This window comes from Bos grunniens, chromosome 26, assembly GCF_055505025.1.
Source record: "Bos grunniens cultivar Pamir isolate PY7600 chromosome 26, Bosgru_T2T1.0, whole genome shotgun sequence".
NCBI classification, from domain to species: Eukaryota; Metazoa; Chordata; class Mammalia; order Artiodactyla; family Bovidae; genus Bos; species Bos grunniens.
Window position 1 is genome coordinate 26325513 of NC_141190.1, and position 21582 is coordinate 26347094.

The window sequence follows — 21582 nt, forward strand, 5'->3', positions numbered from 1 at the left end:
AGGACAGAAATGGTACGGACCTAACAGAAGGAGAAGATATTAAGAAGAGATGGCAAGAATACACAGAAGAACTGTACAAAAAAGATCTTCATGACCCAGATAATCACGATGGTGTGATCACTGACCTAGAGCCAGACATTCTGGAATGTGCAGTCCAGTGGGCCTTAGAAAGCATCACTACAAACAAAGCTAGTGGAGGTGATGGAATTCCAGTTGAGCTATTCCAAATCCTGAAAGATGATGCTGTGAAAGTGCTGCACTCAATATGCCAGCAAATTTGGAAAACTCAGCAGTGGCCACAGGACTGGAAAAGGTCAGTTTTCATTCCAATCCCAAAGAAAGACAATGCCAAAGAATGCTCAAACTACCGCACAATTGCACTCATCTCACACGCTAGTAAAGTCATGCTCAAAATTCTCCAAGCCAGGCTTCAGCAATATGTGAACCGTGAACTTCCTGATGTTCAAGCTGGTTTTAGAAAAGGCAGAGGAACCAGAGATCAAATTGCCAACATCTGCTGGATCATGGAAAAAGCAAGAGAGTTCCAGAAAAACATCTATTTCTGCTTTATTGACTATGCCAAAGCTGTTGACTGTGTGGATCACAATAAACTGTGGAAAATTCTTCAAGAGATGGGAATACCAGAACACCTGACCTGCCTCTTGAGAAATTTGTATGCAGGTCAGGAAGCAACAGTTACAACTGGACATGGAACAACAGACTGGTTCCAAATAGGGAAAGGAGTACGTCAAGGCTGTATATTGTCACCCTGCTTATTTAACTTCTATGCAGAGTACATCAAGAGAAATGCTGGACTGGAAGAAACACAAGCTGGAATCAAGAAGCTGGAAACACAAGCGGGAAAATATCAATAACCTCAGATATGCAGATGACACCACCCTTATGGCAGAAAGTGAAGAGGAACTCAAAAGCCTCTTGATGAAAGTGAAAGTGGAGAGTGAAAAAGTTGGCTTAAAGCTCAACATTCAGATAACAAAGATCATGGCATCCGGTCCCACCACTTCATGGGAAGTAGATGGGGAAACAGTGGAAACAGTGTCAGACTTTATTTTTCTGGGCTCCAAAATCACTACAGATGGTGACTGCAGCCATGAAATTAAAAGACGCTTACTCCTTGGAAGGAAAGTTATGACCAACCTAAATAGCATATTCAAAAGCAGAGACATTACTTTGACAACAAAGATTCGTCTAGTCAAGGCCGTGGTTTTTCCTGTGGTCATGTATGGATGTGAGAGTTGGACTGTGAAGAAGGCTGAGTGCCGAAGAATTGATGCTTTTGAACTGTGGTGTTGGAGAAGACTCTTGAGAGTCCCTTGGACTGCAAGGAGATCCAACCAGTCCATTCTGAAGGAGATCAGCCCTGGGATTTCTTTGGAAGGAATGATGCTAAAGCTGAAACTCCAGTACTTTGGCCACCTGATGCGAAGAGTTGACTCACTGGAAAAGACTCTGATGCTGGGAGGGATTGGGGGCAGGAGGAGAAGGAGATGACAGAGGATGAGATGGCTGGATGGCATCACTGACTCAATGGACGTGAGTCTGAGTGAACTCCGGGAGTTGGTGATGGACAGGGAGGCCTGGCGTGCTGTGATTCATGGGGTCGCAAAGAGTCGGACACGACTGAGCGACTGATCTGATCTGAAATAGCAAAACATTATTAAGTCTTCTGCAAATCCCAGAATTAAATAGACACAAGTGTCTCAGGTGTGTGATCAGGATAAAATAAGAACCATACTAAAATCAGTTAACATAAGAAGCAGATATTTTCTATCAATTAGTCCCTCATTAGCCACTTGGATGTGAGAATGATTTAACCAGTGAATAATAATTGAGATATTACCTTCTGCCCAGCATTGTACTAGAACCTATATTTAATCAGCTTCTTAGTGTCTCTACATATCAGAAACCTGGTTTGGCATTTGTTAGAGTGTGAAGTTCAGCTTAAGAGAATGCTGTCTGAGGGTTGAACTCTCTGATAAGGATTTTCCATTATCTAGAGAAATCAGATGGGAAGGGTTCAAGCAAAACAAACTCTTTGCTCAGCACTTTGTGACTGAAACATTGACAAGCACTTCACATGCAGTTTTATTTGTTGTCATTGTTCAGTCACTAAGTCGTGTCTAACTCTTTGCAGCCCTATGGACTGCAGCACAACTGGCTTCCCTGTCCGTTGTCTCCTAGAGTTTGCTCATATTTGTATCCATTGAATCGATAATGCTATCTAACCATCTTGTCCTCTGCTGCCCTCTTTACTTACTGCCTTCAATCTTTCCCACCAGCAGGGTCTTTTCCTATGAGTCAGCTCTTCCCATCAGGTGGCCAAAATATCAGAGCTTTACCTTTAGCATCAGTCCTTCCAATGAATATTCAGGGTTGATTTCCTTTGGGATTGACTGGTTGGATCTCCTTGCTGTACAAGGGACTCTCAAGAGTTTTCTCCAGCCCCACATTTCAAAAGCATCAATTCTTTGACCCTCAGCCTTCTTTATGGTCCAACTCTCACGTCCATACATGGCTATTGGAAAAACCATAGCTTTGACTATATGGACTTTTGTTGACAGTGTGATGTCTTTGCTTTTAAATATGCTGTCTAGGTTTGTCATAGCTTTCCTTCCAAGAGCAAGAGTCTTTCAATTTCCTGGCTACAGTTGCTGTCGGCAGTGATTTTGGTGCCCAGGAAAATAAAGTGTGTGAATGCTTCTACTTTTTCACCTTCCATTTGCCATGAAGTGATGGGACTAGATGCCATGATCTTAGTTTTTTGAATGTTGAGTTTTTAAGCCAACTTTTTCACTCTCCTATTTCTTCACCCTCATCAAGAGGCTGTTTAGTTCCTCTTCACTTTCTGCCATTTTAATCCTCATTAAATCTACAAGATAGGTTATTATTATCCCATTTTAAAGATAAAGAACTTTTGGTTTAGAGTGGTGTTTTGACCTAGTTATCCTCTCACGGAACAAGGAGAGTTCCTTTTAGGTAAAGTCCATAGCTAAAAATAAATACATAAATAAAATAAAATTTAAAAAACCAATATGGCATTGTCATCCTTCTATAGAGAACAAATGAGGGACAGTAAACAGAACTTCTACAGCGAGGATTGGTAATCTATTTCTGTAAATGACCGGATAGTAAATATTTAAGGCTTTATGGGCCATAGGGTATCTGTTGCAACTACTCAACTCTGCCATTGCAGCTCAGAAGCAGCTACAGACAATTTCTGAACCAATGAACAGGTTGAAATAAATGATCTGTGAACATTGAGTCTGAATTTCATATAATTTTTAATTGTCACAAAATAATCTTTTCATTTTTTTCCAATCATTCAAAAATGTTGAAATTATTTTTAACTCATGGATTATACCAAAATGAGCAGTGGGACTGTTTTGACCCATGGGTCATAATTCATGGACCCCTGCTTTGTATAGAAGTAGCAGTGTTAGTAGTTATAGCTAATACTTATTGTCTCGGTACTATGTCCCAAGGACTATGCTAAGCAGCTTATGTAAAAAAGTATTTAATATTAGCATATCTTATCAGACAGATGACAATAATATTAGTCCTACTTGCTCAAGATCACATAGCTATGGATGATGAAAGAATCAGGATACAAACTCAGGTCTTTTATATTTCAAACTCTAAGTTTATAATATATTTATGAATAAAAATGTATTTATGCAAATCAGAAATATGACTGAGTCTGAATTTATGTAGCACCTAGTATACATAATAGGAGTTTGGGGATGAATAAATCCAGAGCAGTGGGAACAGAACATGGAAGAACTGAGCCTTAAATTTGGCCTTGACAGAATTAAGATTTTTTTTATCTACATTTTAGTAAGAGGTAGTGAGTAGGGTAGGGATAGCATAAACAAAGTGAAAAATAAATTCAGTTTAGCTTTCATACAAAGCTTGGTATAATTTCATGTGCATTCATATAATGTCTGGAGCTTCACAGTGTATTTTTAAAAGATTTTGAAAAAAGTTAAAACCGTTCAAATATATCAATGTTGTTTCTTAGTTCTAACAAACGTTAGACTAAGATGTTAACTTTAGATAAGAACAGAGAGCATCATTCACCATCAAGTACTACAAAGATTAAGTCATTTTTAAAATGTATTTTAATTTTTAAATTTTTATTGAAGTATAATTTGCAATGTTGCATTAGTTTCTGCTGTACAACCAAATGAATTAGCCATGCTTATACATATATCTATTCTCTTCCGAATTCCATTTGCATATAGGTAATTACAGAGCGCCAAATAGAGTTCCCTGTGCTATATAGTAGGTTATTTGTTAAGGGTTAAGTCTTAGCTCACTACAGTCTCTGATTAGCAGTGCACTCTGAGAGGAAATTAAGATAACAGAATGAGGTGCCCTGTGCTTTGACAAGCAGGACACTTAGATATTTAGATATGTATCTTAAGAATTTTAATGACCCCATATTCTTGCATCTTTTGTACATAGAAAAGTACTAAAATTATTAATTTGAGGTATCTGTTCTTAGTGATTAGCAGTAGTCTTTACCAAGAAGTATGCTTGACTGCATCTATTCCCTAGCCAAAAATCATACACAAACTGGCTTCTCCCTAATCTCTTTAGGGCAGTTTCCTTCGAGCCAAATGGTCTCACCAGCTATAGTTTTCAGCAAGACCGAGAATAAAGCTTCAACTCACAATACATATGTCATGTGCCTTACTTTAAGTTCACAGGGGAAAACTTGGTGAGGGGTTTCTAGAAACTCTACATGATATTTGCAATTTTTTCTGAATCTAAAATTATTAGAAATAAAAAAAAAAATGACAAAATACTCTGATAGTTTTCAAATGCAACTTTGAGAAGCCTACCAGTTCAGAATATCTCCCAACTCAAAAAATTTATTCGATTTTCCCTGTATATGTCCTGGCTTAATCTGAGGCTTTGAGTTTCCCACAGCTAGCCCTGATTTATTTCCAGAGGAGGAAACCTTAGAGTGATTTAGAGATGAGCATTCAGGATGTAATACTCCATCTGCTCCTGCTGTCATTCCAAAACTTTCTGATATCAGATCCATGGCATGGCAGCTTTTTGATGTTGGATCGATGATATAAACAACAATCTTGAGTGACAGCTTAATCAAGTTAAAACTCCAGCAATAATACTTCAGAGGTACAGAAACATCTGCTAGAGATCTACTGAGAATCAAAGAATGAACCTGAAAGAACTTAATTTTATAAAAAAGGCTTCCCAGAGGCCTGCTCTCCAAAGGGTTTCTTTTCCATTAGAGAAGATTGATGATAAGTGAACAAAAGAAAAGCCTTTCTCTTTGAACCAGGTGAGTTTGATGGTAGTGAGGTATTGGAAGGGAGTTTTGAAATTATCTCCTTCTACAGTTTCTTTGGCACAATAAATATAAACAGTCAAACATTACTTAACCATACCCAGAATCTACTCAGGGAGAAGGCAATGGCACCCCACTCCAGTACTGTTGCCCGGAAAATCCCATAGATGGAGGAGCCTGGTAGGCTGCAGTCCATGGGGTCACTAAGAGTCGGACACAACTGAGCGACTTCACTTTCACTTTCCACTTTCATGCGTTGGAGAAGGAAATGGCAACCCACTCCAGTGTTCTTGCCTGGAGAATCCCATGGACAGAGAACCCTGGTAGGCTGCAGTCCATGGGGTCGCACAGAGTCAGACATGACTGAAGCAACTTAGTAGTAGTAGTAGTAGTAGTAGTAGAATCTACTCAACTGTTTTATAGTACTGCAGTGCCCATTGAAAGGAAAGCCATTGAGTAGAGATCCTTTAATTCAAGTGAGTAAATGAAGTAATAAATTAACCGTATTTTCATTGGCTATAATATGCTCATATTTTCACGTTAATTCATTTCTCTGGAATTAGAATGTGCCTTAAGATTAGCAGTATCTTACAATTGCTGCCTGCCTTCTGCCTGAATTGAAATTGTTTTGTTTTTTTTTTTCAGAGAGAATTTACAGTGGCTTCTGTCAGTCCCTTAGGTTGGCCACTACCCACCCAAGAGATGTCTTTAAATTAAATTCAGTCTTTGGAACTACACTGTTAGTCTTTAGACTTGAATGAATATATACTTGGCTAGAAAAAAATATTCAGAGGAGATTTTCCTTTCCTATATTTGAGACATGCAGGCTTCCTTGTGGTCTCTTTCTGCATGGTAGGTTTCCTGCCAGTTACTCTTTCAAGGAGCATAAAGTCCTTTTATATTATGGTTTTAAGCACCATTTCTTACTAATCTCCGTGGGGCTGTTTGGGTTTTCTTCCTCAAATATACAGAACACTGGTGCATCTCAAAATCAATGTCTTCTCTTCAGTGGAATACGAAAACCTCTCAAGTTTGAGTATTATTTTTACTAGCTGCTATGGTAAATGTTTACATATATTATATCATCAGCTGCTCCCTAGAACTATGAGTAGCATTCCTTGCTTTGTAGTTCATCTTTTCTTGAACGGGACAGTACAGTATTATGTGCGTATGTATGTTTTTGATATTATATGTGTGGCTTCTTTTTAAGCAGCAACTTGGTTTCTTTAATTTCAACAGGAATTCATACTCTCAGAGTACTGAGCTAACCATCTAATCAGGAAGTGCATTACTTCAAGCATTTTTCTTATTCATATTCCAGCAGAAAGCAAATGCTTCACTAATGAACAATTTCAGAAATAAATTTTATTGATTAAATTGCAAACTTGTTAGAGAACATGACAAATGTTAGAGGTGGGTTTTTGTTGATGCCATTAAAGATTTCCACATAAGTGATTGTTAAAGTATAGAAAGTCTCCCTTCTTTTGCACAGCTGGGTGTAGAAACCTGATAGATCCTTCTCTATCCCTGGTGCTGGCACCTGAGAATTTAGGCAGAACTGTGCCATTGGTCTGGAGAATTTCCATCTGCCTGATGCCAAATAATAGGAAAACAGTATCTTGCCTCTAAATATTGCTTTATCCATCTTGAATGAATATTTCATGCAAGATATGGTTGGAACATATAAAAGGAGAGAGAGGTAGACTACTGGTTCTGTTTCTCTGGAGAACCCTGGTGCATACATTAGGTTTAGATGAAGTCATGAGGCTGGGGCCTTCATGATGGTAGTAATGCCTATATAAGAAGAGATACCAGACGCTTTTTTCCTCTTTTCTCCTTCTCCCTCCCTCACGGAATGCCTGGGATCCAACCCAGACTATACCTCATAACATCTATATAATGTTAGCTTAAAACTGTTTCCTGATCTGTAAATGGGCATAGAAAAATCACTGGTCTCATAGGCTGCTGCTGCTGCTGCTGCTAAGTCGCTTCAGTCGTGTCCGACTCTGTGGGACCCCATAGATGACAGCCCACCAGGCCCCACCATCCCTGGGATTCTCCAGGCAAGAACACTGGAGTGGGTTGCCATTTCCTCCTCCAATGCATGAAAGTGAAAAGTGAAAGTGAAGTCGCCCAGTCATGTCTGACTTTTAGCGACCTCATGGACTGCAGCCTACCAGGCTCCTCCATCCATGGGATTTTCCAGGCAAGAGCACTGGAATGGGTTGCCATTGCCTTCTCCTAGGCTAGTGAGCATTAAAGACTGAAAAATCACATACAGCACTTAAATGAGTGCCATGAAGACAGTATGTACTTAATAATGATTATTGTCTTTATCACCACCATCATCATCAAAGGAAGCAGATGGCATGCATTTTGAGGATAATCTCACTTCTGATGCCATTTTACTATACTATATTATATAGTTATATACAGGGCCACGTTTTATGTTCACAACATGTTAGCATCACTACCCAAGAAGGAAGGAGATGAGACTATCCCACCGACTTACATAAGGTAACATTTTTCACTACTTTGGACCAACGTGGAAATAAAGGTCACTTTTTGCATTTACTAAGTGGACCTCATGAGTTGAAGTTCAACTGTCTTTTCCCCAATATTTATTGCAATTTTTATTGGCTCTAATAGGCGATAGATTAAACTTACTTGAGGTATGATAATTATAGAAGGCATAACAGGTATAGATTTTAGAAGCAAAGGCTCTCTGAGTCTATGTCAATCACAACAGGGTCCTGGAAATATCCAGGACAAAATGAGAGCAGGAAAAGCGGCCAAGCTTCAGAACTTGTGTTTGTTAAATATGAAAATAAAAAATAAATCAAAGTCACTTAGGAAGCAAATAATTATACATCCTCCCTCCTCTCATTGTACCATACTGAGAAATATTAATTTTCCTGCCTCTTCTAAGTGGTGAGTTGTCATTTGACTTAGCTCAGGCTCAAAGTTATCATAGACTCTTGCTTGGAAGAAAAGTTTTGCTGAGTACTTTAGTATAAGTGATATTGTATAGAGATATATTTAACCCACTGAAAGTAACCAACTATTTTTAAGGATTCAAATTCACTAATTAGTTGTGTACAAAGTACTGTTATTTATAACTAGCTATCAAGTAATTAGGATCCACCAGGATTTTACCCAGAAATATTTGTTTAAAGTTAGTTACTATAGGTTTTTGAAAGTAATAATTTTATTTTTTTTATGTTTTTGAAAATAATAACTTCAAAATTTATTTTATAGCTATTATTTAAGTCTAGTCACATATATCCAAAGCAGTGAAGCTGATACTGATACTTCTTATAAACTGGAGAGTTTCAGTAAATGTTGATACTTATAGCAGGGAACATTTGAAGACATTTGAGTTTTGCATTTAAAAAGAGTGTGAATTCTCTGAAACCACCTTATCTACATTATTATCTGCATTATTCCTCTAATTTTTCTGTTCACTGATGATTGCTTAATTTGCTTGTGAAAGCTGCATTTTACTTAGTGAATCTCAATGATTTTGATTTAACAGTTATATTCAGAGTTTTTACTGAATCTTAAAAAAACTTGATCATTACACCTTTATTTGTAATACTGAAAATAAGCAAAAATATATGTAGCAATGCATTCTGGAATACTGTATAGCCATTAAAATAACCATTACAAATTTATAACAGACTAATGTCTGCAAGATGGCAGACTGGGAGGTGTAAGCCATTCTACTCCCATAAAAATGACACTTGACTATTCACAGATGAAAACAGCTCTGAGAATGCTTCAGAATATGATTAAAGATGGAGCCCAAAACCTGAGGTTGACCACACAGAAAAGTGTGGGAAGCATTTTACCTACGTCTTTAAGAAGAGGTAGAAGATACTGTGTATCATGTTCTTTTTGCTTAAGCCTTGATGGAAATTCTGCTAGTGGAAAGTTCTCTTTGCTTTTCTATGGCAGGAACAAGTTTTTTCTCTCTCTCTCACACACACATACACACACACATTCAATTATAAGTACCATCTCCAAGTGTTCGACAATCGGCTGAAGGCTTTTGCCTGTTGTCAGTACAGGTTTCAAACTCTCCCCAGGGATGCCCTTTACTGAGCAAAGCATGAGGAATGAAGAATGACTAGCTGCCTTCCTGCCAGTGGGGTGGGGGCAGCAATCGTCAGCTCAAGTACTAAAGAGCCAGACTGTCCTTCTGGGTCTCAATTTTAACTAAATGTTTCTTCTCTAATACCTCTCAAAACTTAATGAATCCAAAGCTTCTAGGAATGGTGCCACAGAATGAATGCTACAGAAGGTCCTGACAGTATTTCATAGTATTCATCAACGTGTGTGAAAGAGCTCTTTTATTAGCTCTTCATCATACCCAAGGGATAACAAGATAATTCCATGGGAGTGGGATAAAGCCAGATTTGGCTTTTAGGAAGGCACAGAACGTGGGATGTTGCTAAGAAAGACATGCGGATCTTTCCGTACGTGAATGATGCAGCTACAGGGGTGTGTATGTGCATGCATACAATCACACGCTTGCACTATCGCAAATATTGGGTAGCATATATTCCCGGTGAGTATCTCTTGACATGGGTGATAGGATGGGATGGGTGTATTCATGAAAAACAGGAGGTAACCAGAGATGCTTTCTTGGATTGCCTTCTTCATCTAGTGCTGCCTTATAGATCAGTGGTCTCAGACCCTAATTACTATACTCTCCCCCACCAATGCCATTCCTCCTTTTTACAGAATACTCTATATCCTTCTTCCTCTGATTGTAGGAGGGAAAAAAACAACTTGTAAGAGTTGCAATTGTATTTTATATGCATCTTAAGAACAAAAGCCATGACTTTTCACATAGAATGAACTTGCCCTGACACAATGAAATATTGAAAAACAAGTCATTGAAGCTGTGTGTCTTGGTTTCTAGTTAGCACATTTGCCACCCAATAATACATTTGTATTCTTCCTATAGGATTATTGGAATAAGAATTACAATAATGCTAACTTCAATACTTGGGTATACACCAAGGTTCTGCTTTTCTCAGGAAATAAAAATTTGAGAAAATTTGTAAAAATTAACATTTAAAGAAAGAAAGAAAGAAAGGAAGTTTAGATACAGAGATTGTGGTACCTTTAGAGCATCCTCCTTGGCCTATCAAAGAGCTTATTTTCCACTTGAGATTTTGGCCATTATCCTTCAACTTGATTATAGCTTAGCAAAGGTGCTAATGATTTCATTCACAAATGGAAAGGTCCATCTGGAGTTTGAGGAAGTGACTGAAGGTGGGAAAATACCAATTAGAATTTTTACTGATGTTGTCTCATAGCCCACATCTCAGGATTGGGGAGTGTGTGCTCCTCCCTGGAGGAGGAACAGCCATCTGGGGCTTTCTTCTCTGATTTTATATGAAAGTCAGAGAGATTAGCAGTGTGGGCAGAGTCGTAATAGGCTGGGCTGCTTATACTACTATTAAAAGTCCACTCAGGTCAAACTACAGGGAAGTCCACATACAGAGAACAGTGGCTACATACATGTAATGCCCCCTTTCAATGTATATTGGAATCTGATGACTTAGGTTAAATTTTGATGCAAAGATCCCTAGGAACAATGCATTTGATAATAATCCTGCCCACAGAAGGACATAGGTCATTGGTACTTTATCATGTCAAACTTCTGGAGACATCATAGATACAACAGATTAGTGGACTATCCAGCTATTTGAAGCTTCAAAATCTTGTTATTATGATTTTAAAGTTTTTATCTATAATCTTATTTTTAGTAAGTAGAATGTACTGAATATAGAGTTTCCCCCATCTCTATAACCAGTCATTTTATGGATATAAAAGAATAACTATGTCAAGGAATTTTTTCTCTCTCTTTGCTTTAGTTCTATCTTTCTCTGCCTCTCTCTATTTCTATCTCTCTGCCATTCAGTTCTCTTTCTTCTTTGGACCTAAAAAGGGAGGGATTGTGGAAATGATTCCCCAAGTCCCATTCAGCTCCAGTGTTATATGATTCTCCCATTCAAATCCCACCCCACCCCCACTCCTCAATACATGTACTCCATCCCTGCTTCTGCCCTTAGAAATGCAATGACAGCTTATTAGATATAATCCCTCAAAAAACTCAAAAGCAATACTGTCACACTGGAAGATTTTCTCCCCAGAAAGCTGTTTAATTTGATGGTTATCATTTGTCAAAGCCCACTGTTTGTGCAGATTAATTAAAACCTGTGGTTCCAGCTGCTGCATGGTAGCCCTCCTTGTAACAAAAAACAATTTGCAGTCCTAAATACACCAGTCTACATCGGATCCCCCTGGAAAGTCTTTACCCTACTGTCTAAGACAACATCACTCAACCTGCCCCCAGACCTGTGTCAGTACATGGGAAAACGGAATCCTTTAATACGTGTCTTTTCTTGTTGAAATCTTAATGCATAAAATTGTTAGAGATGCCCGCCCCCACCAAAATTGAGATCAGTAAATTGAAGACCCCAGATGAGATCTCAATTAGACAACAGGAAGTGAAACTGAGCCGCTAAATCTGAAACTCATTTAAAATATCATGTTCTAGCAAATGGTATTTTAAAAAATGTTTTGCTGTTTTGGTTATCAAGAGTCCTTATGTGTTATGGATTAGCAGATGATATCATTTCCCAATAAATAAAGATACTTAATAAGAAATAGCTATTTGATGAAATGAGCCTAATTTATTTTCGTTTGTAAAATCTGCTGAGACCAAATACTGTTACCTGCAGTCAAGTTTTGCTTATCCAAAGTAATCTCCATATAATTGAAATCCCCAAATTTAAAAGTTTAACCGATTCACATCTATAATATTAAAAATTGGTTTCCAGCAAACACAGACCTGCTGAAGAGAGGAGGAAAATAAAGAAGTTATTTTCCACCTATATTTTAAATTGAAAATACATCTTAAATCCTCTAAAGCAGCTCATTGTTGCACAAATGAACTCAAAATACTCCAGAGAAAACCATGGGCCTCTAACACTTCCAGATATTCACAGCATTCCAACTTTGATGCGAGAGAAGTGTGAAATATATAAATTATATATAATGACCAAAAGCCTTCTCCATTGTGATTGCTGTTGGCAACAGTTGGTCCTGTCATTAAACTACAAGGCTATTTAGAAGAAATTTCTTAGTAAAATCCATGTATATGTTCTAAGGTTGGTTGGTGCAGTGCTTTTTTTTCTTCTTGTTTTAGCTAGCCTGACTAGCTACCTTAACTTTGTATTTGCTTCCATTCTCCTATTTCGGTTTCCAGACTAAATGGACCAATGACTTTACTACCTGAAATGGTTCATTGGTTAAAAAAACTAAACTAGATCTATTCCTTGGACCTACTAAAGCAAAAAATGTTTAAAGCAAGATCTCAACTATGACCCTAAAACTAGGAAACAAAAATAAACCCACATAATACATCAGTTATTATTATTATTATTTTTTTCCTTGTGGGCTTCCTAGATGGCTCAGTGGTAAAGAATCCACCTGCAGTGTGGGAGATGCAGCTTCAATCCCTGGGTCAGGAAGATTCCCTGGAGAAGGAAATGACAACCCACTCTAGGGTTCTTGCTTGGATGAAATCCCATGGATAGGGGAGCCTGGTGGGCTGTAGTCCATGGGGTCCACAAGAGTTGGATGTGACTTAGTGACTCGACAACATGACAACACCCTTTAATCCGCTGCCCTTCTTAAGTCTGTTCTTCTAAATGCCACTTCTAATACTACGGCAGGTCTCCTGTCCCTACTTCATCTTCAGTTTTTACCTCCTATCTTCCCTATATAGGGCTTTGGTGTCCTTTACATAATTCATTAGGAAACTAATCAGTAAACACTGACTTTGGGAGGAAATATATGTCGACTGAACAACAACAACAACAAAAGCACATCCTAAGCGGTGAGAATTATGTTTTATTTAATGGACTTGCTGAGGACTTATGCTCAGGAGGCAGCTTCTCAGATAGCCCTGAGGGACTGCTCAGAAGAGGTAAGGAAGGAGCCAGGATATATAGGAATTTTCACAACAAAGATCATGTAGTTGGAACATCAACAGATTACCATTAATTAAAGACAACCAGATTTCTCAAGTCAATGAATTTAGCACTTTCCTATTTTGGGGAACATACAAGAGTCTGGGGACATTGAAACCATTCCTTTGATATGCACCTTTGCCATCTAAGGGCAGCATTCTGTTCTTTCCCATCCTGAATCTCCCTGGGGCCGACTATCAGGGTGACTGTAGTTGCTGACTGCTGCAACATCCTTTGTTTACTGATATGGCAGGCAACATTTGTAATTCACATATATAGATTAAACAAACTTAAAATAAGTCCCAGCATGCTTTGATTATCGTCTTTTCTTCTAAAGAACACCTTGATTAGCCATCTTTATCATCCCATAAAATTGGATTTATTCTGGGGCTTTATCTCTCTCCCCAGTAATTCTTCTGGGGTTTTGCTGCAGGGGCATCTTTCATCCCTTTTCAGTAATACAGAATAAATAAGCAGCATTGTCACTCTGCTCTCCCAAAATAGGGGCAGGCCTTCTTGCCTGACACATATACATCCTCATTTCATGTGGGGAGTTCATTACGGGGAATGTTGCAACCCAGCCAAGGATGAGAAGCCTGGGGCCCTTTGCAGAACAGCACTTTAAAAGAGCAAGGCAAAAGGAATGATTTTTATTTTAACCCAGGCTCTTATTCATCTGTCAGGGGTCACCCCACCTCACACAGCAGGAGAGACCAGTGACAAGTATTTGACCAGTTCAAGAGGCAACTGTTTCACACAGGCAGCTTCTCTCAAGAAAACCATTAAAGCACATCAACCCTGACAGCTGCACAGACACCCTGAGGGCTGTGCTGCAGAGACCAAGCTTTAAAACATCCGCAGGCTTTCCAGGGGCCTGTGTGGCTGCTTGTTTCAGTGAGATGAGATTTCAGTTCCACACAGTGATGGGGAGACCCTGGGAGTTGGGGGTTGAGAGGGATGCCAAGGTGGGAGGGGAGAGTTGAACAGCAATTGAACTCTGTAAGATGACTTGATGACGGTTTTGAAGGTCTAATCTGTAAAAATGCATACATCTCAATCCAAAATGACCTCAAGTCTTTGTTTGTAGTACCAGGTCAATACTTCCAGGAATTGTCCACCGTGTTTGCAGAAAGTTAGAATGGGTTATGGTTACCAGCACATCACTCCACCTGTAGCTGTCTAACAGCATTTAGCTTGTTGAGAAATAATGCACTGTATCATCCAGTAGTCTGGGTATACAAATGTTAAAAAAAACAAAACAAAACAATGCTTACATGATAAGGCAAGGAAGCTGTTAGAGGAAGGAGGATCCCTTTCAGGGCCCGAGAGCGGGTTCTTACCTAATACTCAGAAATGAATTGTCTGAGGAGAAACATGTGTTGACAGAGTAAGAGATTTCATTGGGAAGGGATTGCCCAGAGCAGCAGGGTGAGGGAACCCAAGAGAACTGCTCTTCCACATTGCTGAAAGTATCGGGTTTTGTGGTGATGGGGTTAGTTTCAGGGTTGTTTCTGGTCAATCATTCTGACTCAGGGTCCTTCCTGGTGGCGTGCATCTCATTCAGCCAAGATGGATTCCAGAGAGGAAGATTCTGGGAGCTTGGTAGGACATATGGTCTGGTATCTCCTCTCTTCTTTAGACCTTTCTTGAATTCTTCCAGCTGGTGGCAGCTTGTTAGTTCTACGTTCCTTACCAGGATCTGCTACTGTTACTCATGCAAGTGGTTACTATAGTGTCTGGCCAAGGCAGACAGTTTCAGTCAATGGTTCCCCTAACAAAGGTGCTAACATTAATGATAGATTTTGGAAGTGGTAAAAGTGTTAGTTGCTCAGTCATGCCCAACTCTTTGTGACTCCATGGACTGTAGGCTGCCAGGCTTCTCTGTCCATGGGGATTCTCCAGGCAAGAATACTGGAGTAGGTAGCCCTTCCCTTCTCCAAAGGCTCTTCCCAACCCAGGGACCAAATCCAGGTCTCCTGCACTGCAGGCAGATTCTTCACTGTCTGAGCCACAAGAGCAAGCTGTCCCAAATCTTACTCTTTCCCTCTAAGTCCTAACTGTGTATATCTGTTCAGTCTTTGTGAGATGTCCTGAAACCCAGGAGGAGAAAAGCCAGTTGTAATGGTCTCAACATTCTGGTGTTAGAATAGGAGCTTTGGCTAATAGGGAAGGCTTCTTCTTGCTGATATAAACTAAGAAAATGTGCACTGCTCACCCTTCATCTGACAATGGTTTGAATAAACTCCTAGGAGACAGTGGGGCATGGTAAGTCTCCAAGTCTTCTGAGGAACATGCTAGTCCCTGTTGCAGAGTCCTGCCTATTCCTAATTTAGAAACTTTCCAGCCAGCTAATGGGTAACACTGGAACCTAAGTGATAAGCCCTGGAGATGCCCAAAACATTTAATAGTAACATATTAAATTAATCATTATAATAACAATAATTTCATTCACAGGTGCACAGGTTTAACTGCCATGTATATGTATTGTCTTATTTTACCCTATCATAGCCCTATGAATAGCCCTACTTTTCATGCCACTACATAGATTAGGGGGAGAAGGCAATGGCACTCCACTCCAGTACTGTTACCTGGAAAATCCCAGGGATGGAGGAGCCTGGTAGGCTGCAGTCCATGGGGTCGCTTAGAGTCAGACACGACTGAGCGACTTCACTTTCACTTTCCACTTTCATGCATTGGAGAAGGAAACGGCAACCCACTCCAGTATTCTTGCCTGGAGAATCCCATGGACGGAGAAGCCTGGTAGGCTGCAGTCCATGGGGTTGCACAGAGTAGGACACGACTGAAGCGACTTAGCAGCAGCACATAGATTAGAACTTGGGTATCGAAATTAGATGAAATGGTTTGTCTATAGTCAAATACAGTAGTATGACAGGCGGTTATAAATTGTGTCATCATGTTGATTTAATTATGAATTCTGACTTTCTTGTTTATGAACTATGTGGTCTCCTTCAAGTAACTTACCTTCTGATCCATATATTAATGGTTCATCTCATAGTAGGATTATTATAGGGACTAAAAATAAGATAATAGCTCTAGTTTCAGGTAGATCAGGTTAAACAGGTAGCTGAAGGCTTGACATAGAGGAAGCACAATGAATTCAGGTTTAAAAAGTAAGCCAATGATATTATTCTCAATTTGAAGAGAATAGTTAATGAAATTCAAAGAATCTAAGGAATTTATTCAAGTCCACACAGAAGTAGGTCACAGACCTGAACTAGAGACTAGTATTTCCAGCTAGTTTAGTATTCTTTATACATTATCACAAGTTCACTCTACTTTTGAGAACATGAAGATATATGTTGTCAGTGGAATATTACTCATTAGAGAAGTCAGATAAAAAAAATTCACTATACAACTTAAATCTGTTGAGCTAAGAATAATTAGAATTATTTTCCATTGTTGGATAGATGAAATGAGACAAGTTAACTTTGTAAGATTAAAAGTCAGTGACCTTCAATTTCATGAGAATAAATGTGGGAGGTCTATTGTCAGGTGGATAGATGCAAAGAATGACCTCTTAAGAGTCTTCAGTTTTCTATGATCAGGGCTAATAAGATCTTTAACTCCAGAATCCCACTTCTATCCATCTTTCTCTCTCTCAAGAAAGGCCATGGTAGAGCAGGTCAAACTGCAAGTAGAACATCTTAATTGCCTCCAAAATAGTTGTCTGACAAAATGAATTACATTTCTTCATAGATTCTCATTTATTTTCCCAACTCTAAGAAATGCAGTGAAGACATTCCTATAGTCCCAGGGAAATAAAACAGGACAGAAAAGTGCTTAATTTTTTTTTTTTCAAATATTCACACACACAAAAAATAAAAACATAAAGCCTTCTTTCCAGTTTCCATTCCACAATTAGGCTTGAGTGACATCTGAGTCAAATAAGTTGTGGTTATGAATATTTTATCAGATTTTTGACAAGACATCTATCTCACTGTAGATGAGGCCTGATCTTAAATCACCTTGGACAGTTTTGGTTCCTAATTAGGTGGTTAGTACACTACCAGTTGGGAGATCTGGATTTTATTTGGGTTCTATGATTATGAGATGGGTGAGATAATTGAGAACTTGGATCTGGTCCAATTAATTCTCTTCGTAGTTTACTATCTCTTCAGCTCTGCTAGACACTTAGGCACTAACACAGCACACTGGTATTAATTTAAAGTGAAGCTCTAGAAAGGCACAGTGAAATAGCATTGTTTCCAGTCTGAACCAATAATCCCATTTAAAATGGTATTGTATCTATATATATATCTCTCTCTATATATATATATCTATATATATATATGCATACTGTAAGCTCAACACAATCCATTCCTTCATTAAGACTGAAGATTTTCTACTATATTCCAACTTCTTCAAGCTTCAGTTTCATCAGAATGATTATCAATCACTAAGTTCTTGGCTGTATCTTAGAGTTCTAATTAAATTTGAGGCTTTTGTCTTGAAACCAATCGAAAATAGTTAACCACTGATTATATGTTAGTTAATACAAAACAACTAGTTTTATAATGCTTTTCAATTAAAAACTCAATATCTTATCTTCTTCAGGAAGCAATTTGGCTGGAACAAGATATACCCTGCCCTGAAATATTTGGGTCAATAAGAATACAACATAGTATACTTTATTTTACAGAAAATGTGCTTTTTTTTTTTTTTTTTTTAAGGATTGGGAAGAAAAGGTATCAATAGAAATGGGCATTTGAGAGCAAAATGTATTAGAATTCAAAATACTAAATGACTCAGCAAAGTAAAATTTATCCTTTTATTAGCAAAAGGTGGAAACATATGAAGTAATTGGAGGGTAAAATGAATTATCTTATATTAATACAAGAAGAAAAAAATGACTAAAAACTCTACCATGATTCTGGTTAAAATGGTGACTTAAACAAAATGCTTTATATGTATATATATATGTATTCCATTTGATATACCCTCCAAATGACAGTTAAAAACACAAAGGTATTAACACAACAACACAAGCAAAATGGGAGAGGAGACAAGATAAGAAATATCATCAAGGTTGATAAAGATGAAAAGATGAAAAGTAACTCATATGAAGAGGAAAACTCCATGTATGAAATTGTGAGAAATGGCTTTCCCATAGAACTCTGAAAAGCCTAGATTCTAAGTGTTTCCAAGAATCATGCTATGGAAAAATGGGAATGAGGTATTAATCTAATATGAAAAGCTTGTGGATGGGCTTAAAATTCATCCTCCAGATTTTCCTTATCATGTCTTTTAGCCAAACAATTACCCTATTCCTACCCCTCAGAAGACAGAATGTTCATTCCTTTCTGGAGAAACTGATCCAGGCAGAGTTGGGGACAGTGTGTGTGTCTGGATCACGTTCATGATTGTACAACCTATATGATAACAGAGAATCTCATACTCACAAGGGCCCCTTACTTGTTTAATACTTTGCTGCTATAGTATTGAAATTCTTAATAATATTTTGTTTAAACAATGAACTGTATTATATTTTTTCTTTTTTTTTTTTTTTAACCATAGGTCTCACAACTTATTGGTAGTGAGTTGTGTTGAGGTACCAGAAAGAAAATATGGGCATTTAGCAAAGCATGAAAAGTGGATCATAACTCACCCTAGCCTGTTTCTAGTGTAAGATCAGTGAGATATATTACCCACCCATTACACCGTCATGCACTCAGGCAAAAGACTGAGACATTTTCTTACAAGATATAGAACAACTCTAAAGAATGAAGATATTTGTATTTGAAGGAATTATAGTAAGAATTAGACTGGCTATCCAATCACTCTCCAGTTAAGTCCTCTAGTTAGAAAGAACTCCCCTGGCATCAGCATCTGGAGATTCTATTAGCTATTGTAATGCCTTAGTCTACAGTACAAACTGAGAGCCAAGCAGTACCAGATACTCCAGATACTCCAGGAGAAGCTTCAATAGAAACTGATAAAAAGAAAGTTGAGAAAAATTGATTCAACACAGGGAACAGAATGATATGTCAAAAATATTATTGATTTTTATTTATTTTAGAGAGCTAAGAGAACATGCTAATGACTTGAAATTAAAAACAGTGCTATTAATGGGAGTAGGGATAATGAAAATAAGCTTAAAAAAAAAAAAAAGGAAGCCCTTCCCCCAATCAATAAAGGAAGGCAGAATTTAAACAAAAATCCCCCAGAAAGAGAGAATCAATGAAATAAAGCCTAAGGAATTATCTAATAAGTCATAAAGGAAATTCCCATAATAGGAAGGTATGTGTCTTCATCACTGAAAGAGGTCATTGGGTGAAAAAAAATCCACACCAAGCCCCCTCATCATGCCTTATTGCAATACCAGTAGCTGAATGAAGTTTCCAAATTTTCAAGAGTAAGAATGGCATCAGACTTCCAGCATTGCATGCCAGGAGACTGCAGAGTTATGCCTGCCAAATACTCACAGGAAGTTATTTCCAAACTTGAGTTCTTCACCCCACCCACCAGCCACCACTATTGGTTCAAGGTATAACTGATATATTCTATATTGTAAAAAGACTCAGAAAGTGTACTTCCAAGCACTGTTTCTTAGAAAGCTACCAGCTAGTGCAATGCAGGAGACTCCATTTCAATTCCTGGGTTGGGAAGTTCCCTTGGAGAAGGGTTAGGCTATCCACTCTAGTATTCTTGGGCTTCCCTTGTGGCTCAGACAGTAAAGAATCCACCTGCAATGTGGAAGACCTGGGTTCAATCCCTGGGTTGGGATGATCCCCTGGAGGAAGCATGGTAACCCACTCCAGTATTCTTGCCTGGAGAATCCCATGGACAAAGGAGCTTGGTGGGCTACAGTCCATGGGGTCACAAAGACACAATCGAGTGACTGAGAACAGCACAGTGTACTCAGCAACACAAAGGAAAAAGAATGGGACTTAGGATCTAGAGAGGAAATTTCAACCAAATGAGAAGCGAAAAATTAACCCCATATCCACTGAGAAAACAGCCAGTTTAGATCGAAGCAGGAAGTTGAGGAACAGCAAGAGGGTTGACTTCAAGGAAAACAATAAATGTGAACTGAGGCTGTTTTTGGAAATATTGAGCATTTGGACAAAAACATTTATAGGCATTTGACAACTCTCTCAGAATATTTTAAAGAGAAAACAAGGACAAGTTGGTAAGAGAACATAGGAAGTTAAGGGGGAAGATGGCCATTATTGAACAAAGGAAAGACAGAAAGGATTCCAGAAAGAAAAATGTAATCATATACACTCTGGTTTTGCAGTAAATGTGCGAATAATTATAATAGTGAAAAATCCAACATTTGGTTAAGGCTCTCCAAAAGTGATGAAATTATATTGGGAGGATTTCAGCAGTGGTGGTACAGGAAAGACTGTAAAAAGTTTGGGGAGGTTTGAGGAATAGAACTAAAAATCCTTAGCTGTTTAACTGTAAGAAACCAGATATGTATAAAATTTAAAAAGACACTAAAAAAATCACAATAAACTATTATTATTTATATAAAGATGGGAGAGTGCAAAATAAACAGGATAATTCTACTCTAGATAGGTAAATCATCTTGATAAAAAATAAAAATTAACTTAAAACTTAGGTGATAGAAAAATTTTTGCATCATTGATTGAGGTAGTTCTTTTAACACTGACAAAGACTTGATTGCAGGATATTTTGTATGGCTTTTAAAAATATAGACTTATTGGCATCATTTTTATCTGTTGGATGGTGTTCAAATGGCCCTAAAAGAAAATGTAGCATATCTCTACTCATAATAATAATCAGATATATGTCTACAATGTTCTGTTCTCCCACAGTTGACCCCTGTCATCATGAAGAGATTAAAACTCAGGAAAAAAAAGCCCTTCTCTGCATTTTTTATCCTTTCATTGTCCTCTTGGTTAATGACTGTTTTGTTCCTGTAGGAGTAAAATGAAAGCTTCCAAAATCTAAGAATATTCAAAGACTTTCTCAGAGAGAGTCAATCATGAAACAAGAGTTGCCGCAATGTGAAAATTGAACACATTATGTCTGCTATAAACTTCAAAAAGAAAGATACTCAAGTTTCTAAAAGTCTTGAAGGTGGATGTTTGCAGCATTTTGTGTTACAGTAAAAGACTTGAAAAAAGACTAATTAAAATACAGCCCATACAGTGTTTTATTCTATACCACCGAAAATAATCAGAGTGATAGGTAGGATGGTATGAA

General features: G+C 38.1%; 1 long non-coding RNA gene across 6 annotated transcripts in view; it reads left to right on the plus strand.

Moving 5' to 3' along the window:
• LOC147344290 (uncharacterized) overlaps positions 1 to 21582 on the plus strand; it is a 611360-nt gene that overhangs the window by 195689 nt on the left and 394089 nt on the right. The gene's annotated exons all lie outside the window — the stretch shown is intronic.